Genomic DNA, 16940 nt, shown 5'->3' with positions numbered 1-16940 from the left:
CCTTTATTGATACGTTGTTTGATAAGTGGATGTACCCACATCCGTCTCCGCCTCCTCGGATCTACAATAACTGGGTATGGCTGCCCAAAACGTTGGGAAAGTACCCAGTTGAAAAGCACACGCTCTGTGGTGTTGAAAGTCAGTCGATCAGACATGTTGCTCATCAATCCGAAGTGCATCAACACAAGCAGGGACTCTACTGCATAGATTGGTGGGTGGCACCTGTGTTTAGGGCCATTAAATAATGTTCTTGGTGATGATTTACATTTTTTCAGGTGGAAAAACCGTTATATGTCCATTTTGCAAGCCTGTGAGAAATTCTCGCCATACGGATGCCATACGGATGTCACACGGATGTCAAACGGCTCATTTGATGCGAGAAAATCGCATCCTCGCACTGCACTCGGATCACTGTTTTGTAAAAATTTGTGCGATTCTCGTCCGTCAAAAACGGACCGTTTTTTTATACGTTGTGTGTGTCCCCGGCCTAACTGTCCATCTGTCCATGAAAAAACAGTCAGAGCATGTGCTACTTTCCTCTGAGTCTTGGATAAGACCCATCCAATCAAGTCTATGGCTGAGTTAAAAAAAATCAGATCTCACATGGAACATCCGTACTGTATCTGATTTTTACCTATATGTTTCAGTTATAAACATAGGAAACATTTTTGATTGTGTACACTTTTTAATGTACAGTGGGGCAAAAAAGTATTTAGTCAGTCAGCAAAGGTGCAAGTTCCACCACTTAAAAAGATGAGAGGCGTCTGTAATTTACATCATAGGTAGACCTCAACTATGGGAGACAAACTGAGAAAAAAAAATCCAGAAAATCACATTGTCTGTTTTTTTAACAATTTATTTGCATAATATGGTGGAAAATAAGTATTTGGTCAGAAACAAAATTTCATCTCAATACTTTGTAATATATCCTTTGTTGGCAATGACAGAGGTCAAACGTTTTCTGTAAGTCTTCACAAGGTTGCCACACACTGTTGTTGGTATGTTGGCCCATTCCTCCATGCAGATCTCCTCTAGAGCAGTGATGTTTTTGGCTTTTCGCTTGGCAACACGGACTTTCAACTCCCTCCAAAGGTTTTCTATAGGGTTGAGATCTGGAGACTGGCTAGGCCACTCCAGGACCTTGAAATGCTTCTTACGAAGCCACTCCTTCGTTGCCCTGGCGGTGTGCTTTGGATCATTGTCATGTTGAAAGACCCAGCCACGTTTCATCTTCAATGCCCTTGCTGATGGAAGGAGGTTTGCACTCAAAATCTCACGATACATGGCCCCATTCATTCTTTCATGTACCCGGATCAGTCGTCCTGGCCCCTTTGCAGAGAAACAGCCCCAAAGCATGATGTTTCCATCACCATGCTTTACAGTAGGTATGGTGTTTGATGGATGCAACTCAGTATTCTTTTTCCTCCAAACACGACAAGTTGTGTTTCTACCAAACAGTTCCAGTTTGGTTTCATCAGACCATAGGAAATTCTCCCAAAACTCCTCTGGATCATCCAAATGCCCTCTAGCAAACTTCAGACGGGCCCGGACATGTACTGGCTTAAGCAGTGGGACACGTCTGGCACTGCAGGATCTGAGTCCATGGTGGCGTAGTGTGTTACTTATGGTAGGCCTTGTTACATTGGTCCCAGCTCTCTGCAGTTCATTCACTAGGTCCCCCCGCGTGGTTCTGGGATTTTTGCTCACCGTTCTTGTGATCATTCTGACCCCACGGGGTGGGATTTTGCATGGAGCCCCAGATCGAGGGAGATTATCAGTGGTCTTGTATGTCTTCCATTTTCTAATTATTGCTCCCACTGTTGATTTCTTCACTCCAAGCTGGTTGGCTATTGCAGATTCAGTCTTCCCAGCCTGGTTCAGGGCTACAATTTTGTTTCTGGTGTCCTTTGACAGCTCTTTGGTCTTCACCATAATGGAGTTTGGAGCCAGACTGTTTGAGGGTGTGCACAGGTGTCTTTTTATACTGATAACAAGTTTAAACAGATGCCATTACTACAGGTAATGAGTGGAGGAAAGAGGAGACTCTTAAAGAAGAAGTTACAGGTCTGTGAGAGCCAGAAATCTTGATTGTTTGTTTCTGACCAAATACTTATTTTCCACCATAATATGCAAATAAATTGTTAAAAAAACAGACAATGTGATTTTCTGGATTTTTTTTTCTCAGTTTGTCTCTCATAGTTGAGGTCTACCTATGATGTAAATTACAGACGCCTCTCATCTTTTTAAGTGGTGGAACTTGCACTATTGCTGACTGACTAAATACTTTTTTGCCCCACTGTAGATGTATGAAAACGGATCACACATGGACATTAAATGGATGTCCGATGGACATAAAAAACTGGACACAAGGATGAAAATTGGACGAAATTTAGAAAAAAAATTGTCCAGGATTAGACTCAGATGATTTCTCACCCACTCGTCTGTAGGATTCCATAAACAATGTCCGAAAGGTCTTAACAAACATTTGAGGTTCTCGAGCTTCATCTAAATCCATGCGCTATGGAACATATTAGGGCCATCTAGGATCAGCTTTAATGTCTGTATATGCTCCTGTTAGCCACTTTTTCTGGATATTTGAAACCTACTATGGGGATTTCTTTGTTAGAATTACTCTTTGGACTATCATTTGTTTTTTTCATTATTGTATTCACCTGGAATTAAGTTCTATGACAGAATAGGCACAATAATGTACAATAATGTACTGTATTTTCTGGCGTATAAGACTACTTTTTAACCCCTGAAAATCTTCTCAAAAGTCGGGTGTCGTCTTATACGCCAGGTGTCGTCTTATATGGCAGATGCGGAGTAATCTGCGGTCGCCGCATATTGTGGGGGGAGCGGTCCCAATGATGAGGTGAGGGGGCGCCTCACCGGGAAGGTGTAAGTGAAGCAGAGGCAGAGAAGGAGATAATAGGATACAAGGGCGAGCCAGATGAGTGAAAGAGGAGTGTTTTTCTAGGCACAGCATCGCTATCTCTCTTTTTTGCATACCCCTGGCATCCCAGACGCTGACAGTTTGCTTCACTTACACCTTCCTGGTGAGGCGCTCCCTCACCTCATTATCAGGACCACTCCCCCCACTATATACAGAGACCGCAGATTCCTCCGCACCCACCCTATAAGACGACACCTGGCATATAAGACAACCCCCGACTTTTGAGAAGATTTTATATTTTAACTGGAAAAGTTGGGGGTCGTCTTATACGCCCAGTCGTCTTATACGCCGGAAAATACAGTATTGACACTTTTTTAAGTCGATCCTTGTTAGTGTGGTGTTTTGTGATTTTTTTTCAATGATAGTGAGGATATAGTTTTTACCTTACCTTTTTTGAAACCCATAGTGTTTGTCATAATTACCTGCTGGATAGCAGAAATAGCCCATTTTTATTAAGAATGATGCTATCCCTATCAATAGAAAGCTGTGGAGTGCATGATATGTCCCAGTGACATCACTTCCAGTAGTGGTAATGTTGAAAACATCTTGAGCTCCAAATACATCATTTCTGCCTGCAGGCTATTGAAAAATAACATGATGCGTTACATCGATGTCACTTCCCTGTGTTCCACCAGTGTCACTTCCTGTTGTTGGTTGCTGAGAGTGCGTTCCATTGACATCACTTCCCTGTGTTCCACCTGTGTTATTTCCAGTTGTGATTGCTGGGAGTGCATTCCATTGATGCCACTTCCTTATGTCCCGAGCACAGGTTTTTTGAAAAGGATGATGGCTCTCCATATGAGGGGGTGAGTGGCTATTTCATTACTCTCCACCTGGAAGGGACTCATTCACTTACTATAAATGAGCATTCTCCACGTTAAACTCTGCACCGGTCCCGTGAGGAACCCTTAGTGACACAGGTCTTATTCATGGAGGATTTTTTTCCCCTTGTTATTGTACCAGAGGGAATTATGTATTCTGGAGCAATATCATTTTGAAAGACTGATAAATGTTGACAAATCGATAGTTGGAATAAAAAGAGGAGAAGCCAGCGCTGCTTATGGTCAGAACGCAATACATAAAGTGCACATGCATATATTAATTTCTAACTGTAATTCAAAATGAGACATTTAGAAAACAATTGATCAATTCTTTGAGCCACCCCGCTACGTCAAGTCATTCTCATAATGGGACAGTCCTACTCCTAGTTTTCTTATATTCGCTGTGCCATTACGGCCTCCTACATGTATTAAAATCAAGACCACATTAAATGCAAACTGTACCTGAAGCATTTCTGAATCACTCCCATGGTGCCAGAAGGGCAAGCGCAGTTAGAAATCAATATGTGCATGGCACTTTATGTATTGCATTCTGACCATAAGCAGAGCTGGCTTCTTTTTTTTAAATCAATAGTTGGACATTGTTCTAATTAACTGCCTCAGAATAGGAGTTTTGCTCTGCCCCTTGAAGATTGTACCAAGATAAGAGAGCCCCTTTTTTTGCAGTCACATTCTATCTGTGTATGCTTTGGATTTGAAAATAATGACATACAATGGGTACGAAAAGTATTCAGACCCCTTTAAATTTTTCACTCTTTGTTTCATTGCAGCCATTTGGTAAATTCAAAAAAGTTCATTTTTGTTTCTCTGCACCCCATCTTCATTAAAAAACAGAAATGTTTGCAAATTTACTAAAAAGGAAAAAAATGAAATATCACATGGTCATAAGTATTCTGACCTTTTGTTCAGTATTGAGTAGAAGCACCTTTTGAGCTAGTACAGCTATGAGTCTTCTTGGCAATGATGCAACAAGTTTTTCACACCTGGATTTGGGGATCCTCTGCCATTCTTCCTTGCAGATCCTCTCCAGTTCCATCAAGTTGGATGGTGAACGTTGGTGGACTGCCATTTTCAGGTCTCTCCAGAGATGCTCAATTGGGTATAGGTCAGAGCTCTGGCTGGGCCAGTCAAGAATGGTCATAGAGTTGTTCTGAAGCCACTCCTTTGTTATTTTAGCTGTGTGCTTAGGGTCATTGTCTTGTTGGAAGGTGAACCTTTGGCCAAGTCTGAGGTCCAGAGCACTCTGGAAGAGGTTTTCATCCAGGATATCTCTGTACTTTATCTTTCCTTCAATGGCATCCAGTCGTCCTGTCCCTGCAGCTGAAAAACTCCCCCCAAAGCATGATGCTGCCACCACCATGTTTCACTATTTGATTGTATTTGGCAGGTGATGAGCAGTGCCTAGTTTTCTTCACACATACTTCTTATAATTATCACCAAAAAGATCTATCTTCGTGTCATCAGTCAAGAGAAACATATTTCTCATAGTCTGGGACACCTTCATGTGTTTATTAGCAAAGTCTATGCAGGCTTTCATATGTCTTGCACTGAGGAGAGGCTTCAGTTGGGCCACTCTGCCATAAAGACCCGACAGGTGGAGGGCTGCAGTGATAGTTGACTTTGTGGAACTTTCTCCCATCTCCCTACTGCATCTCTGGAGCTCAGCTACAGTGATGTTGGGGTTCTTCTTTACCTTTCTCACTAAGACTCTTCTCCCACGATTGCTCAGTTTGGCTGGACGGCCAGGTCTAGGAAGACTTCTGGTGGCCCCAAGCTTCTTCCATTTAAGGATTATAGAGGCCACTGTGCTCTTAGGAACCTTAGCTACTTGGCCAATTCCTTTGACCTCATGATTCTCATTTGGTCTCACATGCACTGTGAGTTGTGGAGTCTTATATAGACTGGTGTGTGCCTTTCTAAATCAAGTCCTATCAGTTTAATTAAACACAGCTGGACTCCAATGAAGGAGTAGAGCCACCTCAAGGAGGATCACAAGGAAATGGACAGCATGTGACTTAAATATTAGTGTCTGAGCAAAGGGTCTGAATACTTATTATGACCACGTGATATTTCAGTTTTTCTTTTTTAATAAATATACAAAAATGTCTACATTTGTTTTTTTTTCAGTCAAGATGTGGTGCAGAGTGTACATTAATGAGAAAAAAATGAACTTTTTTCTAATTTACCAAATGGCTGCAATGAAACAAAAAGTGAAAAATGTAAAGGGGTCTGAATACTTTCCGTATCCACTGTAGCTATACAACATCTGTTCTAAACTGTCATGTGAATTCTTATTTAAATATGCATACTTTTTTCCATTCTTTTACTATCTGTACCGTGTATTTTTTAATTTGGATAGGGTATAATTGCAACACTTCTAGATGGCACATGTGGTTTGTTTACCCACTGTGCCACAGACCAGGGCGATATCTGGCAGCAGATGCTGACTCCAAAGGGCAGAGACATTACTTCAGATTCTAAGACAAAGCAGAATGGCCACTTGGGACAAGTTCAGACAGTACGGCCTCTTGTGATAATTTCTGACAGGACAGACAGTTGCGACAGATTCACAGAATGCAGACTGGATGACCACAGGGATAAGTTTTCCAGTTCTGGCGTGTGTATTCAGCCTCCAGGGTGGCAGCCAGGTACCGTCGATGCGGCCACAGGGTACAGGTACCGCAGATATGGTTTAGGGATATGGACAACGCCAATGTGGTCGCAGGAAACAAGGACTAATTATGGAGGCTAAAAGGAACACAGGATTCAGGACACTAACAGGTTAGGAAAGGGGGACCTGGCAAGATACAATTGCACACCAAACCACGTAAACAGAACTATAGGGGCTGTTCAGGCCCCTCCCATTAGTAGAGAGTGCTTTTAATGCAAGATGTATCCCAGCTATTGGCTGGGAGACACGCTGCAGGTGAACGCACTTTAATTAAATGCCTCTCAGAAGTTACTGGGAACATTTACCATGTGCGCGCTGCCCCTTTAAGAAGACATGAGCACACACACTTGTTCCTTAGACACGCTGCTGGGACACCGTGTGGTGTGCACGGAGGACGAAAGAGGCAGAAGCAGGAACATGCTGGGAGCTGTGCTGTGGGCTGTGGCGGTGAGTAAGCCGTCGTCCATGCATGGAGGGAGAAGAGATAACATGCAGAAGTGCTGGGCATAGCACTACAATAATTAGGATTACGAGGGACACTGACATTGCGTGGGGGTGCCACTTTGGTAAAATTAGGATTCTAACCTCTGCTTCAGGTAGGGATAGGTAAAGGGAATAACTAGGGACATGATAGGTCCATCTGTATTTCTGTCTGGCAAAACGAGTCTAACCCTGACCACATTCCCTATATACTCTTCAGTATCTTTGTCTGCCATGTCTTTTTAGAATTGTTAGTCCTATATACGTTTAAAATAATAATAAAAGTTAATTTTTAGGGGCCTACTTTTTCTTCGGATTTCAAGTGAGCCCCTATTTTTCTTATCTACGAATTGATTAAAAATGGGTCATGGCTAAGTCTGCCAGCAACATAATGATCCAAAACATACAGCCAAGGCAACAAAGCAGTGGCTCAAAAAAAGCACATTAAGGTCATGGTTTGGCCTAGCCAGTCTCCAGACCTTAATCCCATAGAAAACTTATGGAGGGAGTTGAAGCTCTGAGTTGCCAAGTGACAGCCTCAAAATCTAAATGATTTACAGATGATCTGCAAAGAGGAGTGGACCAAAATTCCTCCTGACATGTAAGCAAACCTCGTCATCAACTGCAAAAAACCTCTTACTGCTGTGCTTGCGATCAAGGGTTTTGCCATTAATTATAAGTCTTGTTTGCCAGAGGGATCAAATACTTATTTCTCACTGCAAAATGAAATTAAATTTATATAATTTATGCAAATGTGATTTTCTGTATTGTATTTTTGATATTCTATCTATCAATGTTAAAATTAACCTAGCCTTGAAATTTTAGACTGTGCATGTATTTGTCAGTGGGCAAACTTACAAAATCAGCAATGGATCAAATACTTGTTTCCCCCCCTGTATCCCCGGAAATTTACTTTTTGAACCAAGACAACATATTTTTCAAGTTGAACAGATTAAAAATTGTCTCTCAATCTTTGGAGTAACATCCAATAGAGATGTGTGGATCAATCCCCAAGAGATCTAGTTTCAGTCGAATTTCCTGAAATTGGCAGTTGCATGTGAATTCAAACATTTTGAGAATGGGTTCATTGATCACACAAAAATATCTTGCTGGCACCATTTCTCAGACTGCTGAAGCATCAGAGAGTGGGCTAACATAACTTTCCATTGCTGCGCAAGCCCCCCATAAAGCCCTGCATCTATGACATCATACCTTGCACAGTAGTGTTCAGTACCAGGGCCATCACAGATCCACGATTCCCAGTGTAGCACAGGTTCTACCTCAGAGTCGTTGTTCATCTCCAGAGTCACAGGGTAAGTCTTCCTCTTCTGTAGTGTGTAATCTCTTATGATCAGTGAGGTTCTCTTTCTCTCTCCTCTTTTGATATAAGCTGTTATGGTCAGTGGGGTTCACGCTCTCTCTCTTTTGCCTGTAAAGTGTAACTCTGTGGTCAGGGAAGTCTCTTTCTCTCCCTCCTTTCCCCTGTGTGTATTTTCTAAGCTATTGCAATCTTTACAGTATTGAGATTTGCTCTAATTTATTTGCAGCAAAATTAATTTTGGAGGAAAATTCAGCAAAGTTGGTGAATTTGAATTTGTTCATCTCTATCATGCATATATGTCGGATATGAGACTCGTCGTTGTGTAATGGGTAAGACCTGATTGTGTGTCTTTACTTGTACTAATATTTTTAAATGTTTTATACGGTATTTTTTAATTGAAAAATTACTAATTTTTTTTAGATATTTTTATTATTAGTTACTAGTATCATCATCCATTTTGTATATACACCTATTTCATCACCTATGTTGAGAAAGACTGTGGGTGGCAAAATAAAAAGAAAAAAATATATTTAAATTAAATGATTGAGCCATACATTTTCGGGAGTTTACATAGTAGCAGTTGACATTAAGTACATGAAGTGTAAAGTGAAACAAATGAGTCAGCTGTCTTCAGCAGATAAAACAGAAGGATATGCAAAATCCTGTGGTCGTGAGTAGCAAACAAAAGTCTGTGGCTTGCAGTATCTATCTCCATTGCACCTAGAAGATAAAAAATACCACTTTTTAACCAGAAATAAAAAATAAAACTGAAATTGTGCAATTACCAGCATACCAAGGTAACTTGGGTTCCTTGGTTTGAGTTCTTGTAAGGCAATAATAAAACTTATAGTTCATTATCAACATTTATAACCAATGTTTTTAAATCTAAGTAAGCAATTCAAAAACATTTGTATTTTACGATTAAATAGACACATTCGGAAGAGAGAAGCCCCAGGGTCCTAAACTGCAAACTCTGCAGACGTTATTCCATTACTGAGATGCAGTATTTTTATAGCCTTCTATTGCACTATTATTCCATCAATGTATGCTAACATTATTTGTGCACTGTGATTGTATATTTAGGGGTCTCTATGACATCCCTTGTCTAATTTTCTGAATTCAGGTTCTATTAGTGGAAGCCTAGAAGTTTACAGACATATTGAATTTGATGCAAGCTGCATACGTTTGTCTTTGATAAGCTTTCCTAGAATTGCAACATTTAAATACAATGCTGTAAGTTAGAAGCATGAAGCTCTCATGTTTTTAAAGATTTATTATGAAATCATTTAGAACAATTTTAAAATAATATTAAACAACTAATAACTTTTTTAAAAAGGGCACAATAGTGACCAATAGGGTTGAGCGACCTTGACCTTTTTGGAGTCGAGCCGTGTTTCGCGAAATCCGACTATCTTAAAAGTCGAGTGGAGTGGAATCGGCCGATTATCGCGAAAAGTCGGGTATCGACTGAAACACGAAACCCAATGCAAGTGAATGGGGGAGCATAGTCGGCAGTGAGTGGAGGCCAGGAAAACACCTACACTGCCCATTTTAAAGGCAAAAACATCCATTCTTGTTACAGAAGCTTGTCAATCGTAATTTAGCTTATAATAATTGGAAGGCATTTGAAATTGGGGGTCATTTGGCTAAAGTTGTGGGGGGAAGGGCTGGTTCAAGTAATTAGTGGGCCCAGTAAATCTGGACCACGTCACGGCAGTGGAGCAGGGAGAGGTAAGTATTTCAACTTTGCAAGTGCTGTGATCCTGAGCAAGCAGGGGGGCCCACTCGTTGGCATTGGCACTGGCACAGGGCCCCTCAAAGTACAACGGTGTGTTTGCACGGCGGGGGCGCCTCCCACCGGCAGCAACACTTTTGCGTACTATGAGAGGCCCTGTGCCATTGACGTCGCCAGCTAGTATTCCTCCCCCCACCTGATGAAGGAACCTGCACTTTCATCTGCACCTTCCTCTTTGTCCCCGTGTAAGGTGGTATGGTATGCGGGAAGGGGGACCTGACTTTCAGCAGGGTCACAATCTTGCAGTGTAGCGTGCACGGGAAATGTTGCGTTATGGGTCAATGTACCAGCAGACTCATCTATCACTGGCTGGGCAATGGGCAGGATGAGGAGGAAACACAGATATAGGCCCAAAGAATAAAGTGGGCTAAATGCAGTTCAAAATTGGTAACACAGGACTAATCAGGGGGCATTGCAGTGGAGGACAACTGGAATGAGAGGCTGACACAGAGAGTAGGCCCAAATCAGTAAGTAGTCGAAATGCAGTTCAAAATTGGCAACAGTAGTAAACAGGTGGCACAGCTTTGTTCAGTGGAGGAGAACAGCAAGGAGTGGCAGACACCGATAGTAGGCCCCAACCCAACTAGTAGGCCAAATGCAGTCTAACATTAACAACTACTTAACGAGAGCCTGAAAATGGAATTTGAGGACAGGAAACCAGGAGAACAGCAAGGAGCGGCAGACACTGTTAGTAGGCCCCAAACCAACTAGTACGCCAAATGCAGTTGTTCCATTTAAGCACTATTTAACAAGAGCCTGAAGATAGAAGCTTAGGAAAGGCAACCTGGAGAACACCTTGGAGCGGAAGACACCGTCTCTACACCCCATACCCAATTTGTAGGCCTAATGCAGTGTAGTTTGCAACAACTACTAAACGAGAGTAGGAAGATCGAAGCAATGTGGACGAAACCTGGGGCACACCTTGGGGCGGCAGACACCGTTAGTAGGCCCTACCAAAGATGTAGCCCCAATGCAGTTTTAAAATTCCTAGAGGCTGAAAACAAGACTATTGACGCTCTGCTTTTTTCAAAGGAAGACAGCTGTATTGAGTGGCGCAGACAGACACAGGTAGTAGGCCTTAAGCCAAAAATGTGGCTCACTGCAGTTTAAAAAAGGTTACAGGGGTACACAGGCAACATTGCTCTGGGCAGTGGAGGACAATTTCAATAGTGGACCGCAGACAGACTTTGTACGCCTACTATTAAAAAAAGTATGCTCTATGCAATTAAAAATAGGTTCCAGTGGTACACGGGCAGCAGTGGTCTGGTCAGTGGAGGAGTAGTAGAAAGAACGGGCCGCAGACAGGCTTCTAAGGCCTAACATAATAACATATGGCTGTAGGCACTTTATAATTGGCTCCAGGGGTACACGGGCAGCAGTGGTCTGGTCAGTGTAGGAGTAGTAGAAAGAACGGGCCGCAGACAGACTTCTAAGGCCTAACATAATAACATATGGCTGTAGGCACTTTATAATTGGTTCCAGGGGTACACGGGCAGCAGTGGTCTGGTCAGTGGAGGCCTAGTGGAAGGAGGGACCGCAGACAGGCTTCGAAGGCCTAACATAAAAAAAAATTGGGCTGTAGGCACTTTTAAATAGGTTCCAGGGGTACACGGGCAGCAGTGGTCTGGTCAGTGTAGGAGTAGTAGAAAGAACGGGCCGCAGACAGGCTTCTAAGGCCTAACATAATAACATATGGCTGTATGCACTTTATAATTGGTTCCAGGGGTACACGGGCAGCAGTGGTCTGGTCAGTGGAGGCCTAGTGGAAGGAGGGACCGCAGACAGGCTTCGAAGGCCTAACATAATAAAAATTGGGCTGTAGGCACTTTTAAATAGGTTCCAGGGGTACACGGGCAGCAGTGGTCTGGTCAGTGTAGGAGTAGTAGAAAGAACGGGCCGCAGACAGGCTTCTAAGGCCTAACATAATAACATATGGCTGTAGGCACTTTATAATTGGTTCCAGGGGTACACGGGCAGCAGTGGTCTGGTCAGTGTAGGAGTAGTAGAAAGAACGGGCCGCAGACAGGCTTCTAAGGCCTAACATAATAACATATGGCTGTAGGCACTTTATAATTGGTTCCAGGGGTACACGGGCAGCAGTGGTCTGGTCAGTGGAGGCCTAGTGGAAGGAGGGACCGCAGACAGGCTTCGAAGGCCTAACATAAAAAAAATTGGGCTGTAGGCACTTTTAAATAGGTTCCAGGGGTACACGGGCAGCAGTGGTCTGGTCAGTGGAGGAGTAGTAGAAAGAACGGGCCGCAGACAGGCTTCTAAGGCCTAACATAATAACATATGGCTGTAGGCACTTTATAATTGGTTCCAAGGGTACACGGGCAGCAGTGGTCTGGTCAGTGTAGGAGTAGTAGAAAGAACGGGCCGCAGAGAGGCTTCTAAGGCCTAACATAATAACATATGGCTGTAGGCACTTTATAATTGGTTCCAGGGGTACACGGGCAGCAGTGGTCTGGTCAGTGTAGGAGTAGTAGAAAGAACGGGCCGCAGACAGGCTTCTAAGGCCTAACATAATAACATATGGCTGTAGGCACTTTATAATTGGTTCCAGGGGTACACGGGCAGCAGTGGTCTGGTCAGTGTAGGAGTAGTAGAAAGAACGGGCCGCAGACAGGCTTCTAAGGCCCTACCAAAGATGTAGCCCCAATGCAGTTTTAAAATTCCTAGAGGCTGAAAACAAGACTATTGACGCTCTGCTTTTTTCAAAGGAAGACAGCTGTATTGAGTGGCGCAGACAGACACAGGTAGTAGGCCTTAAGCCAAAAATGTGGCTCACTGCAGTTTAAAAAAGGTTACAGGGGTACACAGGCAACATTGCTCTGGGCAGTGGAGGACAATTTCAATAGTGGACCGCAGACAGACTTTGTACGCCTACTATTAAAAAAAGTATGCTCTATGCAATTAAAAATAGGTTCCAGTGGTACACGGGCAGCAGTGGTCTGGTCAGTGGAGGAGTAGTAGAAAGAACGGGCCGCAGACAGGCTTCTAAGGCCTAACATAATAACATATGGCTGTAGGCACTTTATAATTGGCTCCAGGGGTACACGGGCAGCAGTGGTCTGGTCAGTGTAGGAGTAGTAGAAAGAACGGGCCGCAGACAGACTTCTAAGGCCTAACATAATAACATATGGCTGTAGGCACTTTATAATTGGTTCCAGGGGTACACGGGCAGCAGTGGTCTGGTCAGTGGAGGCCTAGTGGAAGGAGGGACCGCAGACAGGCTTCGAAGGCCTAACATAATAAAAATTGGGCTGTAGGCACTTTTAAATAGGTTCCAGGGGTACACGGGCAGCAGTGGTCTGGTCAGTGTAGGAGTAGTAGAAAGAACGGGCCGCAGACAGGCTTCTAAGGCCTAACATAATAACATATGGCTGTAGGCACTTTATAATTGGTTCCAGGGGTACACGGGCAGCAGTGGTCTGGTCAGTGTAGGAGTAGTAGAAAGAACGGGCCGCAGACAGGCTTCTAAGGCCTAACATAATAACATATGGCTGTAGGCACTTTATAATTGGTTCCAGGGGTACACGGGCAGCAGTGGTCTGGTCAGTGGAGGCCTAGTGGAAGGAGGGACCGCAGACAGGCTTCGAAGGCCTAACATAAAAAAAATTGGGCTGTAGGCACTTTTAAATAGGTTCCAGGGGTACACGGGCAGCAGTGGTCTGGTCAGTGGAGGAGTAGTAGAAAGAACGGGCCGCAGACAGGCTTCTAAGGCCTAACATAATAACATATGGCTGTAGGCACTTTATAATTGGTTCCAGGGGTACACGGGCAGCAGTGGTCTGGTCAGTGTAGGAGTAGTAGAAAGAACGGGCCGCAGAGAGGCTTCTAAGGCCTAACATAATAACATATGGCTGTAGGCACTTTATAATTGGTTCCAGGGGTACACGGGCAGCAGTGGTCTGGTCAGTGTAGGAGTAGTAGAAAGAACGGGCCGCAGACAGGCTTCTAAGGCCTAACATAATAACATATGGCTGTAGGCACTTTATAATTGGTTCCAGGGGTACACGGGCAGCAGTGGTCTGGTCAGTGTAGGAGTAGTAGAAAGAACGGGCCGCAGACAGGCTTCTAAGGCCTAACATAATAACATATGGCTGTAGGCACTTTATAATTGGTTCCAGGGGTGCAAGGGCAGCAGTGGTCTGGTCAGTGGAGGCCTAGTGGAAGGAGGGACCGCAGACAGGCTTCAAAGGCCTAGCATAAAAAAAATTGGGCTGTAGGCACTTTTAAATAGGTTCCAGGGGTACACGGGCAGCAGTGGTCTGGTCAGTATAGGAGTAGTAGAAAGAACGGGCCGCAGACAGGCTTCTAAGGCCTAACATAATAACATATGGCTGTAGGCACTTTATAATTGGTTCCAGGGGTACACGGGCAGCAGTGGTCTGGTCAGTGTAGGAGTAGTAGAAAGAACGGGCCGCAGACAGGCTTCTAAGGCCTAACATAATAACATATGGCTGTAGGCACTTTATAATTGGTTCCAGGGGTACACGGGCAGCAGTGGTCTGGTCAGTGTAGGAGTAGTAGAAAGAACGGGCCGCAGACAGGCTTCTAAGGCCTAACATAATAACATATGGCTGTAGGCACTTTATAATTGGTTCCAGGGGTGCAAGGGCAGCAGTGGTCTGGTCAGTGGAGGCCTAGTGGAAGGAGGGACCGCAGACAGGCTTCAAAGGCCTAGCATAAAAAAAATTGGGCTGTAGGCACTTTTAAATAGGTTCCAGGGGTACACGGGCAGCAGTGGTCTGGTCAGTATAGGAGTAGTAGAAAGAACGGGCCGCAGACAGGCTTCTAAGGCCTAACATAATAACATATGGCTGTAGGCACTTTATAATTGGTTCCAGGGGTACACGGGCAGCAGTGGTCTGGTCAGTGTAGGAGTAGTAGAAAGAACGGGCCTGCAGACAGGCTTCTAAGGCCTAACATAATAACATATGGCTGTAGGCACTTTATAATTGGTTCCAGGGGTACACGGGCAGCAGTGGTCTGGTCAGTGGAGGCCTAGTGGAAGGAGGGACCGCAGACAGGCTTCGAAGGCCTAACATAATAACATATGGCTGTAGGCACTTTATAATTGGTTCCAGGGGTACACGGGCAGCAGTGGTCTGGTCAGTGGAGGAGTAGTAGAAAGAACGGGCCGCAGACAGGCTTCTAAGGCCTAACATAATAACATATGGCTGTAGGCACTTTATAATTAGTTCCAGGGGTACACGGGCAGCAGTGGTCTGGTCAGTGTAGGAGTAGTAGAAAGAACGGGCCGCAGACAGGCTTCTAAGGCCTAACATAATAACATATGGCTGTAGGCACTTTATAATTGGTTCCAGGGGTACACGGGCAGCAGTGGTCTGGTCAGTGTAGGAGTAGTAGAAAGAACGGGCCGCAGACAGGCTTCTAAGGCCTAACATAATAACATATGGCTGTAGGCACTTTATAATTGGTTCCAGGGGTACACGGGCAGCAGTGGTCTGGTCAGTGTAGGAGTAGTAGAAAGAACGGGCCGCAGACAGGCTTCTAAGGCCTAACATAATAACATATGGCTGTAGGCACTTTATAATTGGTTCCAGGGGTGCAAGGGCAGCAGTGGTCTGGTCAGTGGAGGCCTAGTGGAAGGAGGGACCGCAGACAGGCTTCAAAGGCCTAGCATAAAAAAAATTGGGCTGTAGGCACTTTTAAATAGGTTCCAGGGGTACACGGGCAGCAGTGGTCTGGTCAGTATAGGAGTAGTAGAAAGAACGGGCCGCAGACAGGCTTCTAAGGCCTAACATAATAACATATGGCTGTAGGCACTTTATAATTGGTTCCAGGGGTACACGGGCAGCAGTGGTCTGGTCAGTGTAGGAGTAGTAGAAAGAACGGGCCTGCAGACAGGCTTCTAAGGCCTAACATAATAACATATGGCTGTAGGCACTTTATAATTGGTTCCAGGGGTACACGGGCAGCAGTGGTCTGGTCAGTGGAGGCCTAGTGGAAGGAGGGACCGCAGACAGGCTTCGAAGGCCTAACATAATAACATATGGCTGTAGGCACTTTATAATTGGTTCCAGGGGTGCACGGGCAGCAGTGGTCTGGTCATTGTAGGAGTAGTAGAAAGAACGGGCCGCAGACAGGCTTCTAAGGCCTAACATAATAACATATGGCTGTAGGCACTTTATAATTGGTTCCAGGGGTACACGGGCAGCAGTGGTCTGCTCAGTGTAGGAGTAGTAGAAAGAACGGGCCGCAGACAGGCTTCTAAGGCCTAACATAATAACATATGGCTGTAGGCACTTTATAATTAGTTCCAGGGGTACACGGGCAGCAGTGGTCTGGTCAGTGTAGGAGTAGTAGAAAGAACGGGCCGCAGACAGGCTTCTAAGGCCTAACATAATAACATATGGCTGTAGGCACTTTATAATTGGTTCCAGGGGTACACGGGCAGCAGTGGTCTGGTCAGTGTAGGAGTAGTAGAAAGAACGGGCCGCAGACAGGCTTCTAAGGCCTAACATAATAACATATGGCTGTAGGCACTTTATAATTGGTTCCAGGGGTACACGGGCAGCAGTGGTCTGGTCAGTGTAGGAGTAGTAGAAGGAACGGGCCGCAGACAGGCTTCTAAGGCCTAACATAATAACATATGGCTGTAGGCACTTTATAATTGGTTCCAGGGGTACGCGGGCAGCAGTGGTCTGGTCAGTGGAGGCCTAGTGGAAGGAGGGACCGCAAACAGGCTTCAAAGGCCTAACATAATAAAATTTGACTGGCTGTAGGCACTTTATAATTGGTTCCAGGGGTACACGGGCAGCAGTAGACAGGTCAGTGGAGGCCTAGTGGAAGGAGGGACCGCAGACAGGCTTCGAAGGCCTAACATAATAAAATTGGGCTGGCTGTAGGCA

At 44.5% G+C, this 16940-nt stretch overlaps 1 protein-coding gene across 1 annotated transcript in view; it reads right to left on the bottom strand.

Annotated features, from left to right (window-relative positions):
* Window positions 1-8709: 8709 nt before the first annotated feature.
* ICOS (inducible T cell costimulator) overlaps window positions 8710-16940 on the bottom strand; it is a 76066-nt gene continuing 67835 nt past the window's right edge. The window contains exon 5 of the mRNA XM_069735377.1: window positions 8710-8987. The gene's annotated coding sequence lies outside the window, so the exon portion shown is untranslated. The remainder of the gene's footprint in view (window positions 8988-16940) is intronic.

Source organism: Ranitomeya imitator, chromosome 7 (assembly GCF_032444005.1).
Source record: "Ranitomeya imitator isolate aRanImi1 chromosome 7, aRanImi1.pri, whole genome shotgun sequence".
NCBI lineage: Eukaryota > Metazoa > Chordata > Amphibia > Anura > Dendrobatidae > Ranitomeya > Ranitomeya imitator.
This window is presented reverse-complemented; position numbering and strand designations above follow the sequence as displayed.